At 45.3% G+C, this 7,066-nt stretch overlaps 1 pseudogene; it reads left to right on the forward strand.

Annotated features, from left to right (window-relative positions):
* The first annotated feature begins 2,615 nt into the window (after window positions 1–2,615).
* LOC148328373 (uncharacterized) lies at window positions 2,616–3,350 on the forward strand (annotated as a pseudogene).
* The last annotated feature ends 3,716 nt before the right edge of the window (window positions 3,351–7,066 follow it).

The following is a 7,066-nucleotide window of genomic DNA, read 5'->3' on the forward strand; positions in this document are numbered from 1 at the left end:
CAATCATTCACAAATGTTGACGCTGCAATAATAGTGATTACGGAAAAGGCGTCACTGATTTGAGCCAATCAAATCTTTTGTTTACGATCCACTGCCAATTGCGCAGTAGACCAGAAGAGAGTGCTGCTGACAGTATGCCTTGCTAATAAGTTAGCAAGGTCGATGCGTGTTGTTTTCAATGAATGGACGGAGAAATTTAGTTTCGTTCTGGCTGCAGCCGATTCAAAACCAGTGTGCATCATATGCTCCGAAACCGTCGCAACATTGCGAAGCGCCACTACGAAACAAAGCACCGCCCTTTTGTGCAAAGTTATCCGCTGAAGTTTGAGGTGAGCGCACGCAAAAACATCAAATTTCAAGTGCAGTATAACAGATTTTTACATTTTCGTTTACAGCCCATTGGCATGCAAACGAATGTTCAAAAAAAGTATCATGGATTTTGTAGAAACATAAAAAAACATTCAGTGATGGGCAAGTTGTGAAGGAGTGCTTAAATGCGGTTGCACAAATATTATTTAAAGGAAAACACAAATCCCAGATGTGTGAAATAATCCACCAAATGCCAACGGCCCTGACTCCGTTCCAACCCAGATTTAAGTCACTGGCAGGGCAGTCACAAACTCATTTTTCTCATTAAGAGAAGTTAATATATATATATATATATATATATATATATATATATATATATATATATATATATATATAAGAAAAGTTGTTGTCAAAGCTCATTTTGAATTAGTTTTTCATGAGGACAGCTATTTTTATTGATTGTGTACTGAACATGTTGACCTGTTATACTTGGATAATTAGGCTTTCCGTTTTGTTTTTAGGCTGATAACTCTTTGATTTATGAAAAAAAATGTAAAAGATGTTAACTCAATGCTTAGCACTTGAAATATTTCTGCAGGAGATATTTTACTGTTTTTTTCTGGAAGTGGCACCCTTAAGTTCCTGGAGCCACATTTTCTTGAATGTGAAATAATAAGCCTTATATTTGTTTGACTGGCAACGGTAAGTCATGGGAAACTGAAGCTTCAGATTTGCTTCATGAATTCATCCATCCATTATCTGTACCGCTTCTCCTCACTAGGGTGGCTGGGGGTGCTGGAGCCTATCCCAGATGTCTTCGGGCAGTAGGCAGGGTACACCCTGAATTGGTTGCCAGCCAATCGCAGGGCACACATAGACGAACAACCATTGTAGAGCCAGAGATGTTTGATGAAAATGTGGCAGTTGAGTAATTATGTCCTGCCTCTAAATATGATTTTGGGGTAAAAAAATAAAAATGTCAGTTGTATCCGTTTGGCCGGTGTGATGTGATTGGAAGGTCCTTGCAGGCACTCGCGCTTTCCTTGCTTTCTCTTAGATCCAAAGAGGAAAAATACTGTACTCTATATGAGTTATAATTTGACAATCCACAATAAACAGCAAAATGTGTATCCAACTAGTTACAGTATATAAACAAAAATTAATAAGGGAGGGTCACGAACAAATAAACTAAATTTAGTGACGGACCTAGTTATTTCTGAGTGGGCACCTGATTTGAGATCACTCTCTCCCTCTGTCCCTTCTTGGTCTGGCAAAATGACACAGTGTTTGGAAGATGTATCACCCCAGAGATAGGTGAGTCCGTCTCAGAGTCCTCAGACTCTGCTTCCTCAATGGAAGGCGTGTCGGTGGAATTGAGGAGGTCTTTGAAGTTTTCTCCCCACCGACTCACAACATTCAGAGTCAAGGTCAGCAGCACCCCATCTCCACTATAAACAGTGTTAATGGTGCACTGCTTCCAATGTAGCCGTAAGGGGGCAAAGCCAGTGCCATCTTATTCTGGTCCCAAGCCCAGATAAATACAAAGGGTTGTGTCAGGAAGGGCATCCAATGTAAAAACTTTGGCCAAATCAAACATGTGAATAAAAAATATGACTTCCATACCAGATCGGTCGAGGCCCAGGTTAACAACGGCCACCACCGGTGCTGCTGACCTACAGGGCCGCTGGTGGAAATTGGACTACTGTTGGTCGAAGAAGGAGAGGAGGAAGATGTGGAGCAGGGTTCAAGTTGTTCTATCACAGTATAGATAGGAAGAGAAATGGAGTAGGAGTTATTGTGAAAGAAGATTTGTTAGGAACCTCCTGGAAGTAAAAAGAATGTCAGAAGATATTATTGTTAGAATAATAAGCCTGAAGCTAGGAATCAAAGGTGTGATGATAAATGTTGTTAGTGGGTATGCGCCACAGGTAGGTTGTGAGCTGGAGGAAAAGGAGAACCTTTGGTTGGACCTTGATAAAATGATTGAGAGCATTCCTAGAAACGAGAGAGTTGTCATTGGAGCAGACTTCAATGGACATGTTGGGGCAGTGGTGATGATGAGGTGTTGGGCAGGTTTGGTATCCAGGGGTGGAACGCAGAAGGACAGATGGTGGTTGACTTTGCAAAAAAGGATGGAAATGGCAGTTGTGAATACTTTCTTCCAAAAGAGGCAGTAACATAGGGTGACCTACTAGAGTGGAGGTAGGAGTACACAGGTAGAATACATCTTGTGTAGATGGTGTAATCTGAAGGAGATCAGCGACTGCAAAGTAGTGGTAGGTGAGTGTGTGGCTCGACAGCATAGGATGGTAGTGTGTAGGATGACTCTGGTGGTGAGAACGACACAGAGGGAAAAGGCAGAGTAGAGGACGAAATGGTGGAAGTTGAAAAGGAAAGAGTGTTGTATGAGCTTCAGGAAGGAGTTGAGACAGGCTCTTGATGGTCAGGAGGAGCTTCCAGATGACTGTACAACGACAACAAATGTGATCGGGGAGACAGGTAGGAAAGTCCTTGGTGTGTCATCTGGAAGGAAAGGACATAAGAATACTTGGTGGTGGAATAAGGAGGTGCACAAATGGATCAAGAGAAAGAGGTTAGCTAAGAAGTGGGACAGTGAATGGACTGAAGAAAGTAGACAGGAATACAGGGACATGCAGCGAAAGGTGAAAATCGAAGTTGCAAAGGCCAAAAAAGGCGCTTATGATGACTTGTATCAGAGGTTGGACAATAAGGAGGGAGAGACCGATTTATACAGGTTGGCAAGGCAGAGAGACAGGGATGGGAAGGACGTGCAGCAGGTTAGGGTCATAAAGGATAGGGATGGAAGTGTGTTGACAGAGGCCAGTAGTGTGATTGGAAGATGGAAAGAGTACTATGAAGAGTTGATGAATGAAGACAATGAGAAAGAACAAAGAGAAGCAGAGGTGACTGCTGTGGACCAGGAAGTAGCAAAGATCAGTCAGGATGAAGTAAGAAGAGCATTGAAGAGGATGAAGAGCGGAAAGGCACTCAGCCCTGATGATATACCCGTGGGGGTCTAGAAGTGTCTAGGAGAGGTAGCAGTAGAATTTCTGACTGGGTTATTCAACCGGATATTAGACAGTGAGAAGATGCCCAAAGAATGGAGGAGAAGTGTGCTGGTGCCCATTTTTAAGAACAAGGGAGATGTGCAGAGCTGTGGAAACTACAGAGGAATATAAAGTGAACCCCCGCTACTTCGCGGTTCACCTTTCGCGGGTTCAGTGCTTCGCGGGTCTAAAAAATATTCGGGGGCATTGTAGTTTCGCCGAGCGGCACGATGGGGCGCTGGAGCGGTTAGACGGCCGGCGTGCGCCGAAGAAGAGCATGGGCGAAGAGGAGAGTGGACGAAGAAGAGCACGTTTCCCCGGGCACGATTTGGGGCGACGTTTCGCGCGGTTCGGACCGTACCAGAGCTCCGGCCGGCGTGCGTGGCAGTTAAGCCGAAGAGGAGCACCTTCCGCCCGGGCACGAGCGGAGCGACATTTCGCTCCGTTCGGGACCGTACGAGAGCTCCGGAGGAGGCCGGCCGGCGTGCGTGACAGTTACGCCGAATAGGAGCACCTTCCCTGGGCACGGGCGGTGTCAAGCGGCCCCTAAGTTTAACCGAATGGAAGCTCCGGAGGAGGAGGGCATGCTCGCGTCACAGTTAAGCCGAAGAGGAGCACCTTCCCCGGGCACGGGCGGTGCCAAGCGTCCCCTAAGTTTAACCGAATGGAAGCTCCGGGAGAGGAGGGCGGGCGTGTGTCACAGTTAAGCCGAATAGGAGTACCTTCCGCCCGGGGCACGAGCGGGGCGAAATGAAACCGAGTTCAACCGAACGGAGACACGCTTTGGGGGAGCAGGTCCGGCGTGCGTGACAATTAAGCCGAAGAGGAGCACCTCTTCCGCCCGAGCACGAGCGGAGCGCGAGGCTGTCAGTTATGAATGAATAAATGAATAAATAAATAAATGAAGAATGCCACCTTTCATTTCACTGTCATGATCCGTGCCTGTCATGCCGCGTGTGTTTTTGTTTTTTCAGCTGTGTGGGCGTTCCTCCAGCGATCGTCTCGCTCTATGCCGTCAGCTTCTGCGAGACGTGCCCACCAGCCCCGCACCGGATTCCCATTCACTCACTGATTACACTCACTATATAATCCACCTACACTGACTACCTGGCGTTGGATTGTTATCCTACTTGCTCATGCTCCCGTACTTCGATCGTTATCTTGTTCAAGTGTTTCTTGTCGCGTTTTTCTTTCATTTCGTTATCAGCTACAGCTCGGCTCGTTTTCTGTTCTCTTTTTCTGTCGATGATTGGTCTCCTCTTATCCTTCCATGGTAAGCAATCTTCGTTAGTCATTCCTTGCCTTTTGCAAGCGTTTTTCGTTCTATAGTTATTCCCTTTTCCTGGTGCGAGTGTTCCACCAGCGCTTTACGTTCTTTCCGCCGATAGATTGGTATTATATATATTATAGCCGATAGACCCTCATAGTCCTAGATTGTAATTGGATACTGACTATATTGTGATTATAATAAATATCTTTGTATCACCACCTTTTTTCCCGTGTCTGCGTTTGGAGTGTCCTGCTCAATCCTCCAGCTCTGCTCATAACATTCACAGGGCACACCGGACGGCGTACCAGCAGGTAAAAGTCGAAGTAATTAAATAAATACAAAAAGAAGTAATTGAATAAATACAAAAATAATGGCTGGGGAATAAAAAAATAAGTTTTAATAATAATTTGTTTTTTTTTGTTATAACATGAATTTCACTCTCTCTCTCTCTACCCATATATATATATATATATATATATATATATATATATATTTTTTTTTTTTTTTAAAGCATTTTTGAAGGTGCGCCGCTACTTCGCAGATTTTCATTTTTCACGGGTGGTCTCGGTCCCCATTAACCGCGATAACCGGGGTTTTACTGTAGCTGATGAGCCACACAATGAAGCTGTGGGAACGAGTGGTGGAAGATAGACTGAGGGCAGAGGTGAACATCTGTGAGCAGCAGTATGGCTTTATGCCAAAAAAGAGTACAACAGATGCAATATTTGCTTTGAGGATGCTGATAGAGAAGTACAGAGAAGGTCAAAAGGAGCTGCATTGTGTCTTTGTAGATCTGGAGAAAGCTTATGACAGAGTACCCAGAGAAGAACTGTGGTTCTGTATGAGGAAGTCTGGAGTAACAGAGAAGTATGTTCAAGTGGTGCAGGACATGTATGAGGACTGTAAGACAGTGGTGAGGTGAGCTGTGGGCGTGACGGAGGAGTTCAAGGTGGAGGTGGGACTACATCAGGGATCAGCTTTGATACCCTTCTTGTTCGCTATGGTCATGGACAGGATGACAGACAAGGTGAGACAGGAATCTCCATGGACCATGATGTTTGCAGATGACATTGTAATCTGTAGTGAGACCAGGGAACAGGTAGAGGAGAAGCTGGAGGCATGGAGGTTTGCCCTGGAAAGGAGGGGAATGAAGATTAGCTGTAGCAAGATGGAGTATCTGTGTGTAAATGAGAGGGACCCAAGAGGAAGAGTGATCTTACAGGGAGAAGAGACCAAGAAGGTGGAAGAGTTTAAGTATCTACGGTCAACAGTCCAGAGCAATGGAGAGTGTGGAAAAGAAGTGAAGAAGCGTGTGGAGGCTGGCTGGGCAGGTGGAGAAAAGTATCAGGTGTGATGTGCGATAGAATAGTTTCAGCTAAAATGAAAGGAAAGATTTATAGAACTGCGGTGAAGAGGAAGACCAAAGAGGAGGTTTATGGATGTAGTTAAGAGGACATGAAAGTCGTTAGGGTGAGAGCAGAGGATACAGAGGACAGGGTTAGATGGAGACAACTGATTTGCTGTGGCGACCCCTGAAGCGAAAAGCCAAAAGGAAAAGAAGAACGGTGCACTGCTTCCCTCTCCTGAGATGCCGGATGGTGGACCAGAATTTCCTCGAAGCAGTCTGGAAGTCGTTTTCCATGGCTTCACTGAACTCCTCCCACACCCGGGATTTTGCTTCAGCAACCACTGAAGCCGTATTCCGCTTGGCCAATCTTTACCTGTCAACTGCCTCCAGAGTCACACAGGCCAAAAAGGCCAGAAAGGACTCATCCTTCTTCTCCAGCGGGTTTGGGGGTTGCCGCTCCGACAGGCACCTTACGTCCACAGCTTCGATTGGCTTCCTCAACAATGGAGGCACGAAACATGGGCCACTCACACTCATTGTCCCCCGCTTGCCCCTGTACATGGCAAAGTAATGCCAGAGGTGGGAGTTAAAACTCTTTATGACAGGAGATTCTGCCAAGCGTTCCCAGCAGACCCTCACAATACATTTGGGTCTGCCGGATTGAACCGGCATCTTCCCCCATGCGTACATATACATACACGCGCACACGCTGGATGGCTTACTTACCCATATAAATAGGTCAAAATTAAAACATTAACTGTTTTTAACTATTTTAACTCAGTTAATTCAGTTTTATTTACTTTATAAATTGATGTGCACATCTTGCAAAGCCAAATTCAAACACTGTACCAAATTAGCTGTACCTCTTTAGAACATCATCTCAGAAGAAAACTCCATGCTTAAGTTACCACTGGGCCTTGCAACCCAACACAGCTGGAGTGTGGTGCTTGCAACTAAATGTATTGGATAGGTTTTTAGAATTGGTTCTAAGAAAAATTCCTGAAAAGATGACTCCACTTAGATCACATGTGTGAAACTCAAGGCCAGATCTGGACCGCGACCTCATTTTAT

Source organism: Idiotropiscis lumnitzeri, chromosome 11 (assembly GCF_059441095.1).
Source record: "Idiotropiscis lumnitzeri isolate Australia: NSW breed Sydney's pygmy pipehorse chromosome 11, RoL_Ilum_1.0, whole genome shotgun sequence".
Lineage (NCBI taxonomy): Eukaryota > Metazoa > Chordata > Actinopteri > Syngnathiformes > Syngnathidae > Idiotropiscis > Idiotropiscis lumnitzeri.